The sequence below is a fragment of the Eulemur rufifrons genome, chromosome 10 (genome assembly GCF_041146395.1).
Source record: "Eulemur rufifrons isolate Redbay chromosome 10, OSU_ERuf_1, whole genome shotgun sequence".
Taxonomy (NCBI): domain Eukaryota; kingdom Metazoa; phylum Chordata; class Mammalia; order Primates; family Lemuridae; genus Eulemur; species Eulemur rufifrons.
This window is the reverse complement of record NC_090992.1, coordinates 37,548,228-37,570,445: the sequence shown is the minus strand read 5'-3', so window position 1 is coordinate 37,570,445 and position 22,218 is coordinate 37,548,228.

The following is a 22,218-nucleotide window of genomic DNA, read 5'->3' as shown; positions in this document are numbered from 1 at the left end:
ATCCATTCTCCATTATTTTAAAATGCAAGGAAAATTTACAAATTAACATAGTAATTAGCAGCTGGAGGGGACTTTTTTTTTTTTGTGGGATCGGTGTGGGTGGGGGGCACAGGCCCTCTGTCACTTCACTGGTTTGTTTATATTTTCCCCATAGATTAGAATTGGGCATGTGTGTGGCAGGTGAAAAGTGTGGATCCCGTTTCTGTCTTAGACTGAAACAGGACCCGCACTTTCCCCCCCGTTCCTTTAAGAATCCTTTGCTTCATCAGCTGGGAATACACCATGGGTCTCTAGACCGGTCTATGCGTGGGCCCAGTTAACTTGCTGGGTAAAAGAAGTATGCCGCAGAGCTTTTGAAATAACCACTACCATGGAAATTATTTTCCAGCTTTTCCAGCACTTTTACCATAATTTTGATAAGGTTCATCTGTGCTTCCTTAAACGCTAGATGGCTGCCACTGACAAACCTATACTGAGGGCTGTCTCGCTAGGTGTTGCCAATACTTGTTACGGGAGTTTGGCAAGAATCCAGTCTTTTAATTATCATTGCACCATCCTTTCTCCCTTATATTAAAAGGCAGAGCAACTTTCGGCAGTTAGCATAAGGATGAGTCACTGGAGGGGACGTTTTTGTGTGGGGTCGGGATGGGTTGGGGGACAGGCCCTCTGTCAGTCCAGCGGTTTGTATTTATTATGTCCAGACAGGGGAAGTGAATATGTGCGTGGCAGGTGAAAAGTGCCGATCCTGTTTCAGTCTTAGACTGAAACAAGATCCGCACTTTTCAGCCTGTTCCTTTAAGAATCCTTTGGTTCATCAGCTGGGAATCCACCATGGTTCCCTAGACCCCTGTATGCATGGGCCCAGGTAACTGGCCAGTACCAAGATGTATGCTGCAGAGCTTTTGAAATAAACACTACGTGTAGAATTATTTGCCAGTTTTTGCAGCACGTATCACCATAATTGTGATAAGGTTCATCTGTGCCTCCTTAAACACAAGATGTCTGCCACGGAGAAAACTATGCTGAGGCCTAGCTCACTTTGATTTTATGACACTTGTTACTGGAGCCTGGAAGGAGGCCATTGTTTTAAGTATCATTCCACCATCCTTTCTCCCTTATTTTAATAGGCAGGGAACATTTTGCAACTTAGAATAATAATTGGAAGCTGGAGGGGACTTAACTTTTTGTGTGGTTGGTGTGGGTGGGGGGTGCTGGCCCTCTGTCAGTTCTCTGCATTGTGTTTATTTTCCCCAGAGAGGAGAAGTCGGCATGTGTGTGGCAGGTGAAAAGTGCAGATCCCGTTTCTGTCTTACACTGAAAGAGGACCCGCACTTTTAACCCCATTCCTTTAAGAAATATTTGCTTCATCATCTGGGAATCCACCACGGGTCTCTAGACGGCTCTATGCGTGGGCCCAGTTAACTGGCTAGTTCAAAGAATTATGCCGTAGAGCTTTTGAAATAACCACTACCATGAGAATTTTTGACAGCTTTTGCAGGACCTTTCACCATAATTGTGATAAGGTTCAACTGTGCCTCCTTAAAACCAAGATGGCTGCAACGCACAAACCTATGTTGAGGCCTAGGACCCTTGGAGTTGCCAATACTTGGTATGGGAGTCTGGCAATAAGCCAGTCTTTTAGATATATTTCCACCATCCTATCTACATTATTTTATAAGGCAGAGGACCTTTCAACAGATAGCATAAGGATGAGTCCCTGAGCGGACGTTTTTGTGTGGGCTGGGGGGGGCGGGAACAGGCCATTCTCAATCCGATGGGTTGTTTTTGTTATCCCTAGAGAGGAGAAGTGGGCATGTGTGTTGCAGGCAAAAAGTACAGATTCTGTTTCACTCTTAGACTGAAACATTATCCGCACTTATCAGCCTGTTCCTTTAAGAATCCTTTGATTCATCACCTGGGAATCCACCTTGGTTCTCTAGACCACTCTATGTGTGGGCCCAGAAAACTGCCTGGTTCCAAGAAGTATTCCACAGAGCTTTTGAAATAACCACTACGTTGAGAATTATTTGCCAGTTTTTGCAGCACCTTTGACCATAATTGTCATAAGGTTCGTCTCTTCTTCCTTAATCTCGAGTTGGCTGCCATGGACAAAACTATGCTGAGGCCTAGCTCACTTTGTGTGGCCGATCCTTGGTACTGGAGACTGGCAAGAATACAGTCTTTTAAGTATCATTCCACCATCCTTCTCCACTATTTTAAAAGCCAGAGCACCTTTCGGCACTTAGAATAAGAAGGAGTGGCTGGAGGCGAAGTTTTTATGTGGGGTCTGAGGGCTAGTGGGGCAAGCCCTCTGTCAGTTCTGTGGTTTCTTTTTATTATCCCCAGAGAGGAGAAGTGGGCATGTGTGTGGCAGGTGAAAAGTGTGGATCCTGTTTCAGAGACTGAAACAGGATCCTCACTTTTCATCCTGTTCCTTTCAGAATCCTTTGCTTCATCAGCTGGGAATCCACCAATCTTTCTCTACACACAACTATGCGTGGGCCCAGTTAACTGGCTAGTTCAAAGAAGTATGCCAGAGAACTTTTGAAATAACCCCTACCATGGAAATTATTTGCCAGCTTTCCCAGCACTTTTACCATAATTTTGATAAGGATCATCTGTGATTCCTTAAACCCTAGATGGCTGCCACGGACAAACCTAGCCTCAGGGCTCTCTTGCTTGGTGTTGCCAATACTTGGTACGGGAGTCTGACAAGAATCGAGTCTTTTAATTATCATTGCACCATCCTTTCTCCCTTATATTAAAAGGCAGAGCAACTTTTGGCAGTTAGCATGAGGATGAGTCAACGGAGGGGACGTTTCTGTGTGGTGTCAGGGTGGGTTGGGGGACAGTCCCTCTGTCGGTCCGGTGGTTTGTAGTTATTATGCCCAGACAGGGAAGTGGATATGTGTGTGGCAGGTGAAAAGTGGGGATCCTGTTGCAGTCTTAGACTGAAACAGGATCTGCACATTTCAGCCTGTTCCTTTAAAAATCCTTTGATTCATCAGCTGGGAATCCACCATGCTTCCCTAGACCCCTCCATGCCTGGCCCTATGTAACTGGCCAGAACCAAGATGTATGCTGCACAGCTTTTGAGATAAACACTAGGTGTAGAATTATTTGCCAGTTTTTGCAGCACATATCACCATAATTGTGATAAGGTTGGTCTGTGCCTCCTTAAACACAAGATGGCTGCCATGGAGAAAACTATGCTGAGGCCTAGGTCACTTGGGTTTCATGACAATTGTTACTGGAGCCTGGAAGGAGGCCATTCTTTTAAGTATCATTCCACCATCCTTTCTCCATTATTTTAAAATGCAGGGAACCTTTTGCAAGTTAGCATAATAATTAGTAGCTGGAGGGGACTTTTTTTTTTGGGGTCAGTGTGGGTGGGGGGCACACGCCCTCTGTCAGTTCGCTAGTTTGTTCTTATTTTCCCCAGAGAGGAGAAGTCGGCATGTGTGGCAGGTGAAAAGTGCGGATTCCGTTTCTGTCTTAGACTGAAACAGGACCTGCACTTTTCACCCTGTTCCTTTAAGAATCCTTTGCTTCATCAGCTGGAAATCCACCATGGATCTCGAGACCACTCTGTACGTGGGCTCAGTTAACTGGTTAGTTCAAGGCATTATGGCGCAGAGCTTTTTAAATAACCACTACCATGAGAATTATTTGACAGCCTTTGCATCACCTATCACCATAATTGTTATAAGGTTCATCTGTGCCTCCTTAAACCCAAGATGACTGCCACGGACAAAGGTGTGCTGAGGACTAGGTCACTTGCTGTTGCCAATAATTGGTATGGGTGTCTGGCAATAAGCCAGTCTTTTAGGTATAATTCCACCGTTCTATCTTCATTATTTTAAAAGGCAGAGGACCTTTCGCCAGATAGCATAAGGATGAGTGGCTGGAGGGGATGTTTTTGTGTGGAGTGGTGGGGGGAGGGGGCAGGGCATCTGTCTATCCGATGGGTTGTATTTGTTATCCCTAGAGAGGAGAAGTGGGTATGTGTGTTGCAGGCAAAAAGTGCGGATCCTGTTTCAGTCTCAGACGGGAACAGGATCCGCAATTTTCAGCCTGTTCCTTTAAGAATCCTTTGATTCATCACCTGAGAATCCACCATGGTTCTCTAGACCCATCTAGGCGTGGGCACAGGTAACTGGCTTGTTCCAAGAAGTATGCCACAGAGCTTTTGAATTAACCAGTACGTTGAGAATTCTTTGCCAGTTTTTCAGCACGTTTCACCATAATTGTGATAACGTTTGTATGTGCCTTCTGAAACCCAAGATGGCTGCCAAGGACATAACTATGCTGAGGTGTAGCTGACTCGGTGTCGCCTATTTTTGTTAGTGGAGACTGACCAGAAGCCATTCTTCTAAGTATCATTCCACCATCCTTTCTCCATTGTTTAAAAATGCAGGGAAATTTTGCAAGTTAGCATAATAATTAGTAGCTGGAGGGGACTTTTTTTTTGGTGGGGTCGTTGTGGGTGGGGTGTCAGGCCCTCTGTCAGTTTGCTGGTTTGTTTTTATTATCTCCAGAGAGCAGAAGTGGGCATGTGTTTGGCAGGTGAAAAGTGCGGATTCTGTTTCAGAGAATTAAACAGGATCCGCATGGTCTTCCCGTTCCTTTAAGAATCCTTCGCTTCATCAGCTGGGAATACACCATGGTTCTCTACACCTCACTATGCGTGGACCAAGTTAATTGGCTAGTTCAAAGAATTATGGCGCAGAGCTTTTGAAATAGCCACTACCATGGAAATTATTTGCCAGCTTTTCCAGCACTTTTACCATAATTTTCATAAGGTTCATCTGTGCTTCCTTAAACACTAGATGGCTGACACGGACAAACCTATGCTGAGGCCTAAGTCACTTCCTGTTGTCAATAATTGGTATGGGAGTCTGGCAAAAGGCCAGTCTTTTAGGTATAATTCCACCATCCTATCTCCATTATTTTAAAAGGCAGAGGACCGTTTGCCAGATAGCATAAGGATGAGTCACTGGAGGGGACGTTTTGGTGTGCGGTGGTGGGGAGTGGGGGCAGGCCATCTGTCAATCCGATGGGTTGTTTTTGTTATCCCTAGAGAGGAGAAGTGGGCATGGGTGTTGCAGGCAAAAAGTGCATATACTGTTTCAGTCTTTGACAGAAACAGAATCCGTACTTTTCAGCCTTTTCCTTTGAGAATCCTTTGATTCATCAACTGGGAATCCACCATGGTTCTCTAGACCCCTCTATGCGTGGGCCCAGAAAACTGCCTGGTTCTAAGTAGTATTCCACAGAGCTTTTGAAATAACCACTACGTTGAGAATTATTTGCCAATTTTTGCAGCACCTTTCACCATAATTATCATAAGCTTCGTCTCGAGATGGCTGCCATGGACAAAGCTATGCTGAGGCCTAGCTGACTTGGTGTGGCCGATCCTTGGTACTGGAGACTGGCAAGAATACATTCTTTTAAGTATGATTCCACCATCCTTCTCCACTATTTTAAAAGCCAGAGCACCTTTCTGCAGTTAGAATAAGAAGGAGTGGCTGGAGGCGAAGTTTTTCTGTAGGGTCTGGGGCTGTTGGGGCAAGTCCTCTGTTAGTTCTGTGGTTTCTTTTTATTATCCCCAGAGAGGAGAAGTGGGCATGTGTTTGGCAGGTGAAAAGTGCTGCCACGGAGAAAACTATGCTCAGGCCTAGCTCAATTGGATTTCATGACACTTGTTACTGGAGCCTGGAAGGAGGCCATTCTTTTAAGTATCATTCCACCATCCTTTCTCCATTATTTTAAAATGCAGGGAACCCTTTGCAAGTTAGCATAATAATTAGTAGCTGGAAGGGACTTTTTTTTTGTGGGGTCGGTGTGGGTGAGGGGCACAGGCCCACTGTCAGTTCGCTAGTTTATTTTTATTTTCCCCTGTGAGGAGAAGTGGGCATGTGTATGGCAGGTGAAAAGTGTGGATCCCATTTCTGTCTTAGACTGACACAGGACCCGCACTTTTCACCCCACTCCTTTAAGAATCCTTGGCTTCATAAGTTGGGAATCCACCATGGGTCTCTAGACCACTCTATGCGTGGGCCCAGTTAACTGGCTAGTTCAAAGAATTATCCTGCGGAACTTTTGAAATAACCACTACCATGTGAATTATTTGACAGCTTTTGTAGCACCTTTCACCATAATTGTGCCAAGGTTCATCTGTGTCTCCTTAAACCCTAGATGGCTGCCACGTACAAACGTGTGCTGAGGCCTACGTCACTTGCTGTTGCCAATACTTGGTATGGGAGTCTGGCAATAAGCCCGTCTTTTAGGTATAATTCCCCACCCTATCTGCATTATTTTAAAAGGCAGAGGACCTTTCGCGAGATAGCATAAGGATGAGTCTCTGGAGGGGACGTCTTTATGTGGGGGGTGGGAGGAGGGGGCAGGTCATCTGTCAATCCGATGGGTTGTTTTTGTTATCCCTAGAGAGGAGAAGTGGGCATGTGTGTTGTAGGCAAAAAGTGCGGATCCTGTTTCAGACTGAAACAGGATCTACACTTTTCAGCCTGTTCCTTTAAGAATCCTTTGATTCATCACCTGGGAATCCACCATGGTTCTCTAGACCCCGCTATGCATGGGCACAGGTAACTGGCTTGTTCCCAGAAGTATGCCGCAGAGCTTTTAAATTGACAATTACGTTGAGAATTATTTGCCAGGTTTTCAGGACGTTTCACCCTAATTGGGATAACGTTTGTATAAGCCTCCTTAAACCCAAGATGGCTGCCATGGACATAACTATGCTGAGGCGTAGCTGACTTGGTGTTGCCTATTTTTGTTAGTGGAGACTGACCAGAAGCCATTCTTCTAAGTATCATTCCACCCTCATTTCTCCATTGTTTAAAAATGCAGGGAAATATTGCAAGTTAGCATAATAATTAGTAGCTGGATGGGAAGTTTTTTTGGGGGGGTCAGTGTGGGTAGGGGGGGCAGGCCCTCTGTTAGTTCACTGGTTTGTTTTTATTATCCCCAGATAGGAGAATTGAGCATGTGTGTGGGAGGTGAAAAGTGCGGATAATGTTTCAGAGAATGAAACAGGATTCACACTTTTCATTCCGTTCCTTTAAGAATCCTTTACTTCATCAGCTGGGAATCCACCGTTGTTCTCTACACACAACTATGTGTGGGCCCAGTTAACTGGCTAGTCAAAGAAGTATGCCACAGAGCTTTTGAAATTTCCACTACCGTGGAAATTATTTGCCAGCTTTTCCAGCACTTTTACCATAATTTTGATAAGGTTCGTCTGTCCTTCCTTAAACCCTAGATGGCTGCCACGGACAAACCTATACTGAGGGCTATCTCGCTTGGTGTTGCCAATACTTGGTACGGGAGAATGACGAGAATCCTGTGATTTAATTACCATTGCACCATCCTATCTCCCTTATATTAAAAGGCAGAGCAACTTTTGGCAGTTAGCATAAGGATGAGTCAATGGAGGGGACGTTTTTGTGTGGAGTCGGGGTTCGTTGGGGGACAGGCCCTCTGTCAGTCTCGTGGTTTGAATTTATTATGTCCAGACAGGGGATATGAATATGTGTGTGGCAGGTGAAAAGTGCGGATCCTGTTTCAGTCTTAGACTGAAACAGGATCCGCACTTTTGAGCCTGTTCCTTTAAAAATCCTTTGCTTCATCAGCTGGGAATCCACCATGGTTCCCTAGACCCCTCTATGCATCAGCCCAGGTAACTGGCCAGTACCAAGATGTATGCCACAGAGCTTTTGAAATAAACACTACGTGTGGAATTATTGGCCAGTTTTTGCAGCACATAACACCATAATTGTGATAAGGTTCATCTCTGCCTCCTTAAACACAAGATGGCTGCCACGGAGAAAACTATGCTGAGGCCTAGTTCACTTGGATTTCATGACACTTGTTACTGGAGTTTGGAAGGAGGCCATTCTTTTAAGTATCATTCCACCATCCTTTCTCCATTATTTTGAAATGCAGGGAACCTTTTGCAAGTTAGCATAATAATTAGTATCTGGAGGGGAGATTTTTTGGTGGGTCGGTGTGGGTGGGGGGCGCAGGCCCTCTGTCACTTTGCTAGTTTGTGTATATTTTCCTTAGAGAGGAGAAGTGGGCATGTGTGTAACAGGTCAAAAGTGTGGATCCCGTTTCTGTCTTAGACTGAAATAGGACCTGCACTTTTCACCCCGTTCCTTTAAGAATCTTTTGCTTCATCAGCTGGGAATCCACCATGGGTCTCTAGACCGCTCTATGCATAGGCCCAGTTAACAGGCTGGTTCAAAGAATTATGTCGCAGAGCTTTTGAAATAACCACTACCATGAGAATTATTTGACAGCTTTTGCAGCACCTTTCACAATAATTGTGATAAGGTTGATCTGTGCCTCCTTAAACCCAAGATGGCTGCCAGGGACCAACGTGTGCTGAGGCCTAGGTCACTTGCTGTTGCCAATACTTGGTATGGGTGTCTGGCAATAAGCCAGTCTTTTAGGTATAACTCCACCATCCTATCTCCATTATTTTAAAAGGCAGAGGACCTTTCGCCAGATAGCATAAGGATGAGTCGCTGGGGTGGACGTTTTCGTGTGAAGTGGTGGGGGTCGGGGGCAGGCCATCTGTCTATCCGATGGGTTGTTTTTGTTATCCCTAGAGAAGAGAAGTGGACATGTGTGTTGCAGGCAAAAAGTGCGGATCCTGTAGACTGAAACAGGATCCGCAATTTTCAGCCTGTTCCTTTAAGAATCCTTTGATTCATCACCTGAGAATCCACCATGGTTCTCTAGACCCATCTAGGCGTGGGCACAGGTAACTGGCTTGTTCCAAGAAGTATGCCTCAGATCTTTTGAATTAACCAGTACGTTGAGAATTATTTGCCAGATTTTCAGCACGTTTCACCATAATTGTGATAACGTTTGTAGGTGCCGCCTTAAACCCAAGATGGCTGCCATGGACATAAATATGCTGAGGCGTAGCTGACTTGATGTTGCCTATTTTTGTTAGTGGAGACGGACAAGAAACCATTCTTCTAAGTATCATTCCACCATCCTTTCTCCATTGTTTAAAAATGCAGGGAAATTTTGCAAGTTATCATAATAATTAGTAGCGGGAGGGGACCTTTTTTTTGGTGGGGTCGTTGTGGGTGGGGGGGTCAGGCCCTCTGTCAGTTCCCAGGTTTGTTTTCATTATCCCCCGAAAGGAGAAGTAAGCATGTGTGTGGCAGGGGAAAAGTGCAGACCCTGTTTCAGAGACTGAAACAGGATCCGCATGTTCATCCCGTTCCTTTAGGAAACCTTCACTTCATCAGCTAGGAATCCACCTTGGTTCTCTACACCCCACTATGCGTGGGCCCAGTTAACTGGCTAGTTCAAAGAAGTATGCCACAGAGCTTTTGAAATAACCACTACCATGGAAATTATTTGCTAGCTTTTCCAGCACTTTTACCATAATTTTGATAAGGTTCATCTGTGCTTCCTTAAAACCTAGATGGCTGCCACGGACCAACCGATGCTGAGGCCTAGGTCACTTCCTGTTGCCAATAATTGGTGTGGGTGTCAGGCAATAAGCCAGTCTTTTCTGTATAATTCCACCATAGTATCTCCATTATTTTAAAAGGCAGAGGACCTATCTCCAGAGTGCATAAGGATGAGTCGCTGGAGGGGACGTTTTTGTGTGGGGTGGTGGGGGGCGGGGGCAGGCCATCTGTTAATCCGATGGTTTGTTTTTGTTATCCCTAGAGAGGAGAAATGGGCATGTGTGTTGCAGACAAAAAGTGCATATACTGTTTCAGTGTTAGGCTGAAACAGGATCCGCACTTTTCAGCCTGTTACTTTAAGAATCCTTTGATTCATCACCTGGGAATTCACCATGGTTCTCTAGGCCCCTGTATGCGTGGGCCCAGAAAACCGCCTGGTTCTAAGAATTGTTCCACAGAGCTTTCGAAATAACCACTCCATTCAGAATATTTGCCTGTTTTTGCATCACCTTTCAAAATAATTGTCATAAGGTTCATCTCTTCCTCCTTAATCTCGAGATGGCTTCCATGGACAAAACTATGCTGAGGCCTAGCTCACTTGTTGTGGCCAATACTTGGTACTGGAGACTGGCAAGAATACATTCTTTTAAGGATCATTCCACCATCCTGCTCCACTAATTTAAAAGCCAGAGCAACGTTCGGCAGTTAGAATAAGGAGTGGCAGGAGAGCAAGTTTTTATGTGGGGTCTTGAGGATGGTGGGGCAAGCCCTCTGTCAGTTCTGTGGTTTCTTTTTATTATCCCCAGAGACGAGAAGTCGGCATATGTTTGGCAGGTGAAAAGTGCTTATCCTGTTTTAGAGAATGAAACAGGATCTGCATATTCATCCCATTCCTTTAAGAATCCTTTGCTTCATCAGCTGGGAATGCACCATGGTTCTCTACACCCCACTATGCGTGGGCCCAGTTAACTGGCTAGTTCAAAGAAGTATGCCGCAGAACTTTTGAAATAACCACTACCATGGAAATTATTTGCCAGCTTTTCCGGCACTTTTACCATAATTTTGATAAGGTTCATCTGTGCTTCCTTAAACCCTAGAGGGCTGCCACGGGCAAAATTATTCTGAGGGTTCTGTCGCATGGTGTTGTCAATACTTGGTACGGGAGTCTGACAAGAATCCAGTCTTTTAATTATCATCGCACCATACTTTCTCCCTTATATTAGAAGGCAGAGCAACTTTCGGAAGTTAGCATAAGGATGAGTCAACGGAGGGGACGTTTTTGTGTGGGGTCGGGGTGGGTTGGGGTATAGTCCCTCTGTCAGTCTGGTGGTTTGTATTTACTATGCCCAGACAGGGAAGTGGATATGTGTGTGGCAGGGGAAAAGTGGGGATCCTGTTTCAGTCTTACTGAAACAGGATCCTCACTTTTCAGCCTGTTCCTTTAAAATCCTTTGATTCATCAGCTGGGAATCCACCATGGTTCCCTAGACCCCTCCATGCATGGGTCCAGGTAACTGGCCAGTACCGAGATGTATGCCGCAGAGCTTTTGAGATAAACGCTAAGTGTAAAATTATTTGCCAGTTTTTGCAGCAGCACATATCACCATAATTGTGATAAGGTTCGTCTATGCCTCCTTAAACACAAGATGGCTGCCACAGACAAAAGTATGCTGAGGCCTAGGTCACTTGGATTTCTTGACACTTGTCACTGGATCCTCGAAGGAGGCCATTCTTTTAAGTATCATTCCACCATCGTTTCTGCATTATTTTAAAATGCAGGGAACCTTTTGCAAGTTAGCATAATAATTAGCAGCTGGAGGGGACTTTTCTTTTTGTGGGATTGGTGTGGGTGGGGGGCGCAGGCCCTCTGTCAGTTCACTGGTTTGTTTTAATTTTTGCCCAGAGAGGAGAAGTGGGCATGTGTGTGGCAGGTGAAAAGTCCGGATTCCGTTTCTGTCTTAGACTGAAAGAGGACCCGAACTTTTCACCCCGTTCCTTTAAGAATCCTTTGCTTCATCAGCTGGGAATCCACCATGGGTCTCTAGACCGCTCTATGCGTGGGCTCAGTTAACTGGCTAGTTCAAAGAATTATGCCACAGAGCTTTTGAAGTAACCACTACCATGAGAATTATTTGACAGCTTTTGCAGCATCTATCACCATACTTGTTATAAGGTTCATCTGGCCCTCCTTAAACTCAAGATGGCTGCCACGGACAAAGGTGAGCTGAGGCCTAGGTCACTTGCTGTTGCCAATACTTGGTATGGGTGTCTGGCAATAAGCCAGTCTTTTAGGTATAATTTCACCATCCTATCTCCATTATTTTAAAAGGCAGAGGACCTTTTGCCAGATAGCATAAGGATGAGTCGCTGGAGGGGACGTTTTTGTGTGGGGTGGTGGGGGGCGGGGGCAGGCCATCTGTCAATCTGATGGGTTGTTTCTATTATCCCTAGAGAGGAGAAGTCAGCATGTGTGTTGCAGGCATAAAGTGCGGATTCTGTTTGAGTCTTAGACTGAAACAGGATCCCCAGTTTTCAGCCTGTTCCTTTAAGAATCCTTTGATTGATCACCTGGGAATGCACCATGGTTGTCTAGACCCATCTATGCGTGGGCAGAGGTAACTGGCTTTTTCCAAGAAGTATGCCGCAGAGCTTTTATATTACCAAGTGCATTGAGAAATATTTCCCAGGTTTTCAGCAGGTTTCACCATAATTGTGATAACTTTTGTATGTGCCTCCTTAAACCCAAGGTGCCTGCCACGGACATAACTATGCTGAGGTGTAGCTGACTTGGTGTTGCCTATTTTTGTTAGTGGAGACTGACAAGAAGCCATTCTTCTAAGTATCATTCCACCATCCTTTTTCCATTATTTAAAAATGCAGGGAACATTTTGCAAGTTAGCATAATAATTAGTAGCTGAAGGGAACTTTTTTTGGGGGGGGGTCCGTGTGGATGGGGGAAGGCAGGCCCTATGTCAGTTCACTGGTTTGTTTTTGTTATCCCCAGAGAGGAGAAGTGGGCATGTGTGTGGCAGGTGAAAAGTGCAGATCCTGTTTCAGTCTTAGGCAGAAACAGGATCCGCATATTTCTCCCCGTTTCATTGAGAATCCTTTACTTCAACAGCTGGGAATACACCATGGTTCTCTAGGCCACTCTACGCTTGTGCCCAGAAAACTGCCTGGTTCCATGAAGTATTTCACAGAGCTTTTGAAATAACCACTATGTTGAGTATTATTTGCCAGTTTTTGCAGCACCTTTCACCATAATTATCATAAGGATCGTCTCTTCCTCCTTAACATCGAGATGCCTGCCATGGACAAAACTATGCTGAGGCCTAGCTCACCTGGTGTGGCCGATATTGGTACTGGAGACTGGCAGGATTACATTCTTTTAAGTATCATTCCACCATCCTTTCTCCACTATTTTAAAAGCCAAAGCATGTTTCTGCAGTTAGAATAACAAGGAGTCGCTGGAGGGGAAGTTTATATGTGGGGTCTGGGTGGCTGGTGTGACAAACCCTCTGTCAGTTCTGTGGTTTCTTTTTATTATCCCCAGAGAGGAGAAGTGGGCATGTGTGGCAGGTTAAAAGTGGGGATCCTGTTTGAGAGACTGATAGAGGATCCCCACTTTTCATCCTGTTCCTTTAAGAATCCTTCATTTCATCAGCTGGAAATCCACCATGGTTACCTTCAACCCACTATTCGTGGGCCCAGTTAACAGGCTAGTTCAAGGAAATATTCCACAGAGCTTTTGAAATAACCACTACCATGGAAATTATTTGCCAGCTTTTCCAGCCCTTTTATCATAATTTTGATAAGGTTCATCTATGCTTCCTAAAACCCTAGATGGCTGCCACGGAGAAACCTATACGGAGGGCTACTCGCTTGGTGTTGCCAATACTTGGTACGGGAGAATAACAAGAATCCAGTCTTTTAATAATCATTGCACCATCCTTTCTCCCATATTTTAAAAGGCAGAGGAACTTTTGGCAGTTAGCATAAGGATGAGTCCACGGAGGGGACGTTTTTGTGTGGGGTTGGGCTGGGTTGGGGGACAGGCCCTCTGTCAGTACGGCAGTTTATTTTTATTATGCCAAGACAGGGGAAGTCGATATGTGTGTGGCAGGTGAAAAGGGCGGATCCTGTTTCACTCTTACTGAAACAGGATCCGCAGTTTTCAGCCTGTTCCTTTAAAATCCTTTGATTCATCAGCTGGTAATCCACCATGGTTCCCTAGACCCCTCTATGCATCGGCCCAGGTACCTGGCCAGTACCAAGATGTATGCCACAGAGCTTTTGAAAGAAACACTACGTGTAGAATTATTTGCAAGTTTTTGCAGCATATATCACCATAATTGTGATAAGGTTCGTCTGTGCCTCCTTAAACACAAGACGGCTGCCACGGAGAAAACTACGCTGTGGTCTAGGTCAATAGGATTTCACGACAGTTGTTAATGGAGCCTGGAAGGAGGCCATTCTTTTAAGTATCATTCCACCATTGTTACTCCATTATTTTAAAATGCAGGGAACCTTTTGCAGTTTAGCATAATAACTAGTAGCTGGAGGGTACATTTTTTGGGGGGAGTCGGTGGGTGTGGAGGACGCAGGCCCTCTTTCAGTTCGCAAATTTTGTTTATTTTCCTTAGAGAGGAGAAGTGGGCATGTGTGTGGCAGGTGAAAAGTGCGGATCCCGTTTCTGTCTTAGACTGAAACAGGAACCGCACTTTTCACCCCGTTCCTTGAAGAATCCTTTGCTTCATCAGCTGGAAATCCACCATGGGTCTCTAGACCGCTCTATGCGTGGGCTCAGTTAACAGGCTAGTTCAAAGAATTATAGCGCAGAGCTTTTGAAATAACCACTACCATGAGAATAATTTGATAGCTTTTGCAACACCTTTCACAATAATTGTGATAAGGCTCATCTGTGCCTCCTTAAACCCAAGATGGCTGCCAGGGACAAACGTGTGCTGAGGCCCAGGTCACTTGCTGTTGCCAATACTTGGTATGGGTGTCTGGCAATAAGCCAGGCTTTTAGGTATATTGCACCATCCTATCTCCATTATTTTAAAAGGCAGAGGACCTTTCGCCAGATAGCATAAGGATGGGTCGCTGTAGGGGACGTTTTCGTGTCGGGTGATATGGGCCTGGGACAGGCCATCTGTCTATCTGAAGGGTTGTTGTAGATATCCCCAGAGAAGAAAAGTGGGCATGTGTGTTGCAGGCAAAGAGTGCGGATTCTGTTTCACAGAATTAAACAGGATCCTCATGGTCATCCCATTCCTTTAAGAATCCTTTGCTTCATAAGCTGGGAATCCACCATGGTTCCATATACTCCTCTATGCGTGGGCACAGGTAACTGGCTTGTTCCAAGAAGTATGCCACAGAGCTTTCCAATTAACCAGTACGTTCAAAATTATGTGCAGGTTATCAGCATTTCACCATAATTGTGGCAACGTTTGTATGTGCCTCCTGAAACACAAGATGGCTGCAACGGATATAACTATGCTGAGGCGTAGCTGACTTGGTGTTGTCTATTTTTGTTACTGGAGATGGACAAGAAGCCATTCTTCTAAGTATCATCCCACCATCATTTTTCCATTGTTTAAAAATGCAGGAAACTTTTGCAAGTTAGCATTATAATTAGTAGCTGGAGGGTACATTATTTTTTTTTCTTTTTTTGGGGTTGGTGTGGATGGGGGGAGTCAGGCCCTCTGTAAGTTCCCTGGTTTGTTTTTATTATCCCCAGAGAGGAGAAGTGGGCATGTGTTTGGCAGGTGAAAAGTGCGGAATCTGTTTCAGAGAATTAAACAGGATCTGCATGGTCATCCATCCCTTTAAGAATCCTTTGCTTCATCAGCTGGGAATCCACCATGGTTCTATATACTCCTCTATGCGTGGGCACAGGTAACTGGCTTGTTCCAAGAAGTATGCCGAAGGGCTTTTCAATTAACCAGTACGTTGAAAATTATTTGCAGGTTTTCAGCGTTTCACCATAATTGTGACAACGTTTGTATGTGCCTTCTGAAATCCAAGATGGCTGCCACGGACATAACTATGCTGAGGCGTAGCTGACTTGGTGTTGCCTATTTTTGTTAGAGGAGACTGACAAGAAGCCATTCTTCTAAGTATCATCCCACCATCATTTTCCCGTTGTTTAAAAATGCAGGGAAATTTGCAAGTTAGCATTATAATTAGTACCTTGAGGGTACGTTTTTTTTTTTTTTTTTGTGAGGTCGGTGTGGATGGGGGGGTCAGGCCCTCTGTCAGTTCGCTGGTTTGTTTTTATTATCCCCAGAGAGGAGAAGTGGGCATGTGTTTGGCAGGTGAAAAGTGCGGATTCTGTTTCAGAGAACTAAACAGGATCCTCATGGTCATCCCGTTCCTTTAAGAATCCTTTGCTTCATCATCTGGGAATCCACTATGGTTCTATATACTCCTCTATGCGTGGGCACAGATAACTGGCTTGTTCCAAGAAGTATGCCACAGAGCTTTTCAATTAACCTGTACGTTGAAAAATACTTGCAGGTTTTCAGCGTTTCACCATAATTGTGACAACGTTTGTATGTGCCTTCTGAAATCCAAGATGGCTGCCAAGGACATAACTATGCTGAGGTGTAACTGACTTCGTGTTGCCTATTTTTGTTAGTGGAGAGTGACAAGAAGCCATTCTTCTAAGTATCATCCCACCATCATTTTTCCAATGTTTAAAAATGCAGGAAACTGGCCGGGCGCGGTGGCTCATGCCTGTAATCCTAGCACTCTAGGAGCCCGAGACGGTTCGATCGCTAAAGGTCAGGAGTTCGAGACCAGCCTGAGCAACAGTGAGACCCCGTCTCTACTAAAAATAGAAAGAAATTATATGGACAACTAAAATATATATATACAAAAATTAGCCGGGCATAGTGGCACATGACTGTAGTCCCAGCTACTCGGGAGGCTGAGGCAGTAGGATCGCTTAAGCCCAGGAGTTTGAGGTTCCTGTGAGCTAGGCTGACGCCACGGCACTCACTCTAGTGCGGGCAACAGAGTGAGACTCTCCCTCAAAAAAAAAAAAAATGCAGGAAACTTTTGCAAGTTAGCATTGTAATTAGTAGCTGGAGTGTACAATATTTTTTTTTTTTTGTGGGGTCGCTGTGGATGGGGAGGTCAGGCCCTCTGTCAGTTCGCAGCTTTGTTTTTAATATCCCCAGAGAGGAGAAGTGGGCATGTGTTTGGCAGGTGAAAAGGGCGGATTCTGTTTCAGAGAAATAAACAGCATGCGCATGGTCATCCCATTCCTTTAAGAATCCTTTGCTCCATCAGCTGGGAATCCACCATGGTTCCATATACTCCTCTAGGCGTGGGCACAGGTAACTGGCTTGTTCCAAGAAGAATGCCCCATAGATTTTCAATTAACCAGTATGTTGAAAATTATTTGCAGGTTTTCAGCGTTTCACAATAATTGTGATAACGTTTGATTGTGCCTCCTGAAACTCAAGATGGCTGCCACGGATATAACTATGCTGAGGCGTAGCTGACTTGCTGTTGCCTATTTTTGTTAGTGGAGACTGACAAGAAACCATTCTTCTAAGTATCATCCCACCATAATTTTTCAGTTGTTTAAAAATGCAGGGAAATTTTTCAAATTAGGATTATACTTAGTAGCTGGATGGTACGTATTTTTTTTTTTGTGGGGTCGGTGAGGATGGGGGCATCAGGCCCTCTGTGAGTTCGCTGGTTTGTTTTTATTATCCCCATACAAGAGAAGTGCGCATATGTTTGGCAGCAGAAAAGTGCGGATTCTGTTTCAGAGAATTAAACAGGATCCTCATGGTCATCCCGTTCCTTTAAGAATCCTTTGCTTCATCAGCTGGGAATTCACCATGGTTCTATATACTCCTCTATGTGTGGGCAGAGGTAACTGGCTTCTTTCAAGAAGTATGCGCCGCAGAGATTTTCAATTAACCAGTACGTTGAAAATTATTTGCAGGTTTTCAGCGTTTCACCATAATTGAGATAACGTTTGTATGTGCCTCCTGAAACCCAAGGTGGCTGCCACGGACATAACTATGCTGAGGCGTAGCTGACTTGGTGTTGCCTATTTTTGTTAGTGGAGACTGACAAGAAGCCATTCTTCTAAGTATCATCCCACCATCATTTTTCCGTTGTTTAATAATGCAGGGAAATTTTGCAAGTTAGGATTATAATGAATAGCTGGAGGGTGCGATTTATTTTTTTTTTTTTTGTGGGGTAGGTGTGGATGGGGAGATCAGGCCTTCTGTCAGTTCGCAGGTTTGTTTTTATTATCCCCATGGAGGAGAAGTGCGCATGTGTTTGGCAGGTGAAAAGTGCGGATTCTGTTTCAGAGAATTAAACAGGATCCGCATGGTTATCCCGTTCCTTTAAGAATCCTTTGCCTCATCAGCTGGGAATCCACCATGGTTCTATATACTCCTCTAGACGTGGGCACAGGTAACTGGCTTCCTTGAAGAAGTATGCCGCAGAGATTTTCAATTAAGCAGTACGTTGAACGTTATTTGCAGGTTTTCAGCGTTTCACCATAATTGTGATAACGTTTGTAGCTGCCTCCTGAAACCCAAGATGGCTGCCACGGGCATAACTATGCTGAGGCTGAGCTGACTTGGTGTTGCCTATTTTTGTTAGTGGAGACTGACAAGAAGCCATTCTTCTAAGTATCATCCCACCATCATATTTTCATTGTTTAAAAATGCAGGGAAATTTTGCCAGTTAGCATTATATTAGTAGCTGGAGGGTGCAATTTTTTTTTTTGGGGGGTCGGTGTGGATGGGGGGATCAGGCCCTCTGTCAGTTCGCAGGTTTTTTTTTTATTACCCGAGAGAGGAGAAGTGTGCATGTGTTTGGGAGGTTAAAACTGCGGAATCTGTTTCAGAGAATTAAACAGGATCCGAGTGGTCATCCCGTTCCTTTAAGAATCCTTTTCTTCATCAGCTGGGAATCCACCATGGTTGTATATACTCCTTTATGCATGGGCAAAGGTAACTGTCTTGTTCCAAGAAGTATGCCGAAGAATTTTTCAATTAAGCAGTACGTTGAAAATTATTTGCAGGTTTTCAGTGTTTCACCATAATTGTGATAACGTTTGTATGTGCCTCCGGAAACCCAAGATGGCTACCACAGACATAACTATGCTGAGGTGTAGCTGACTTCGTGTTGCCTATTTTTGTTAGTGGAGACTGACAGGAAGCCATTGTTCTAAGTATCATCCCACCATCAATTTTCCATTCTTTAATATTGCAGGGAAATTTTGCAAGTTAGCACTATAATTAGTAGCTGGAGAGTACGTTTTTTTTTTTTTTCTTTTTTTTTTTTTTTTGTGGGATCGGTGTGGATGGGGGAGTCAGGACCTCTGCCAGTACGCTGGTTTGTTTTTATTATCCCCAGAGAGGAGCAGTGCAGTGGGCTTGTGTTTGGCAGGTGAAAAGTGCGGATTCTGTTTAAGAGAATTAAACAGGATCCGCATGGTAATCCCGTTCCTTTAGGAATCCTTTGCTTCATCAGTTGGGAATCCACCATGGTTCTATATACTCCTCTATGCGTGGGCACAGGTAATTGGCTTGTTCCAAGAAGTATTCCGCAGAGCTTTTCAATTAAGCAGTACGTTGAAAATTATTTGCAGGTTTTCAGCGTTTCACCATGATTGTGATAAAGTTTGTATGTGCCTCCTGAAACCCAACATGGCTGCCACGGACATGACTATGCTGAGGTGTAGCTGACTTGGTTCTGCTTATTTTTGTTAGTGGAGACTGACAAGAAGCTATTCTTCTAAGTATCATCCCACCATCATTTTTCCATTGTATAAAACTGCAGGGAAATTTTGCAAGTTAGCATTATAATTACTAGCTGTAGGGTAATTTTTTTTTGGTTTTTTTTTTTTTGTGGGGTCAGTTTGGATGGGGGGTCAGGGCCTCTGTCAGTTCGCTGGTTTGCTTTTATTATCCCCAGAGAGGAGAAGTGGGCATGTGTTTGGCAGGTGAAAAGTGCGAATTCTGTTTCACAGAATTAAACAGTATCCGCATGGTCATCCCGTTCCTTTAAGAATCCTTTGCTTCATCAGCTGGGAATCCACCATGGTTCTATGTACTCTTCTATGCGTGGGCACAGGTAACTGGCTTCTTCAAAGAAGTATGCGGCAGAGCTTTTCAATTAACCGGTATGTTGAAAATTATTTGCAGGTTTTCAGTGTTTCACCATACTTGTGATAACGTTTGTATGTGCCTCCTGAAACCCAAGATGGCTGCCACGGACATAACTATGCTGAGGCGTAACTGAGTTGGTGTTGCCTATTTTTGTTAGTGGAGACTGGCAAGAAGCCATTCTTCTTAGTATCATCCGACCATCCTTTTTCCATTGTTAAAAAATGCAGGGAAATTTTGCAAGTTAGCATTGTAATTAGTAGCTGGAGGGTAGGATTTTTTTTTTCTGTGGGGTCAGTGTGGATGGGGGGTCAGGCCCTGTGTCAGTTCGCTGGTTTGTTTTTATTATCCCCAGAGAGGAGAAGTAGGCATGTGTTTGGCAGGTTAAAAGTGCGGATTCTGTTTCAGAGAATTAAACAGTATCCTCATGGTCATCCCGTTCCTTTAAGAATCCTTTGCTTCATCAGCTGGAAATCCACCATGGTTCTATGTACTCCTCTATGCGTGGGCACAGTTACCTGGCTTGTTCAAAGAAGTATGCCGCAGAGATTTTTCAATTAACCTGTACGTTGAATAGTATTTGCATGTTTTCAGCGTTTCTCCATAATTGTGATAACGTTTGTATGTGCCTCCTGAAACCCAACATGGCTGCCACGGACATAACTATACTGAGGCGTAGTTGACTTGGTGTTGCCTATTTTTGTTAGTGAAGACTGACAATAAGCCACTCTTTTTCTTTTTTCTTTCTTTTTTTTTTTTTTTTTTGAGACAGAGTGTCGCTTTGTTGCCCTCACTAGAGTGAGTTCCATTGCATCAGCCTAGCTCATAGTAACCTCAAACTCCTGGGCTCAAGCAATCCCACTGCGTCAGCCTCCCAAGTAGCTGGGACTACAGGCATGGGCCACCATACCAGGCTAATTTTTTCTATATATATATTTTAGTTGTCCATATAATTTCTTTCTATTTTTAGTAGAGACGGGGTCTCGCTCTTACTCAGGCTGGTCACGAACTCCTGACTTTGAGCGATCCACCCACCTCCGCCTCCCAGAGTGCTAGGATTACAGGGGTGAGCCACCACGCCCAGCCAAGGAGCCACTCTTGTAAGTATCATCCCACCATCATTTTTCCATTGTTTTAAAATGCAGGGAAATTTTGCAAGTTAGTATTATAATTAGTAGCTGGAGGGTACGGTTTCTGGTTTTTTTGTGGGGTCGGTGTGGATGGGGGTGTCAGGCCCTCTGTCAGTTCGGTGGTTTGTTTTTATTATCCCCAGAGAGGAGAAGTGGGCATGTGTTTTTCAGGTAAAAGGGCGGATTCTGTTTCAGAGAATTAAACAGGATCCGCATGGTCATCCCGTTGCTTAAAGAATCCTTTGCTTCATAAGCTGGGAATGCACCATGATTCTATATACTCCTCTATGCATGGGCACAGGTAACTGGCTTGTTCCAAGAAGTATGCCACAGAGTTCTCATTTAACCAGTACGTTGAAAATTATTTGCAGGTTTTCAGCGTTTCACCATAATTGTGATAACGTTTGTCTGTGCCTCCTGAAACCCAACATGGCTGCCACGGACATAACTATGCTGAGGCGTAGCTGACTTGGTGTTGCCTATTTTTGTTAGTGGAGACTGACAAGAAGCCATTCTTCTAAGTATGATCCCACCATTATTTTTCCATTGTTTAAAAATGCAGGGAAATTTTGCAAGTTAGCAGTATAATTAGTAGCTGGGGGGTACTTTTTTTTTTCTGTGGGGTCAGTGTGGATGGGGGTGTCATGCCCTCTGTCAGTTCGCTGGTTTGTTTTTATTATCCCCAGAGAGGAGAAGTGGGCATGCGTTTGGCAGGTGAAAAGTGCGGATTCTGTTTCAGAGAATTAAACAGGATCCGCATGGTCATCCCATTCCTTTAAGAATCCTTTGCTTCATCACCTGGGAATCCACCATGGTTCTATATACTCCTCTATGCGTGGGCACAGGTAACTGGCTTGTTCCAAGAAGTATGCCACAGAACTTTTCAATTAACCAGTACGTAGGAAATTATGTGCAGGTTTTCACCGTTTCACATAAATGTGATAACGTTTGTATGTTCCCCGTGAAACCGAAGATGGCTGCCATGGACATAACTATGCTGAGGCGTAGCTGACTTGGTGTTGCCTATGTTTGTTAGTGTAGACTGACAAGAAGCCCTTCTTCTAAGTATCATCCCACCATCATTTTTCCATTGTTTAAAAATGCAAGAAATTTTGCATGTTAGCATTATAATTAGTAGCTGGGGGGTACTTTTTTTTTCTGTGGGGTCAGTGTGGATGGGGGTGTCATGCCCTCTGTCAGTTTGCTGGTTTGTTTTTATTATCCCAAGAGAGGAGAAGTGGGCATGTGTTTGGCAGGTGAAAAGTGCGGATTCTGTTTCAGAGAATTAAACATGATCCGAACTGTCAGCCCATTCTTTTAAGAATCCTTTTCTTATCTGCTGGGAATCCACCATGGTTCTATATACTCCTCTATGCATGGCCACAGGTAACTGGCTTCTTCCAAGAAGTATGCCAAAGAGATTTTCAATTAACCAGTACGTTGAAAATTATGTGCAGGTTTTCAGCCTTTCACCATAATTGT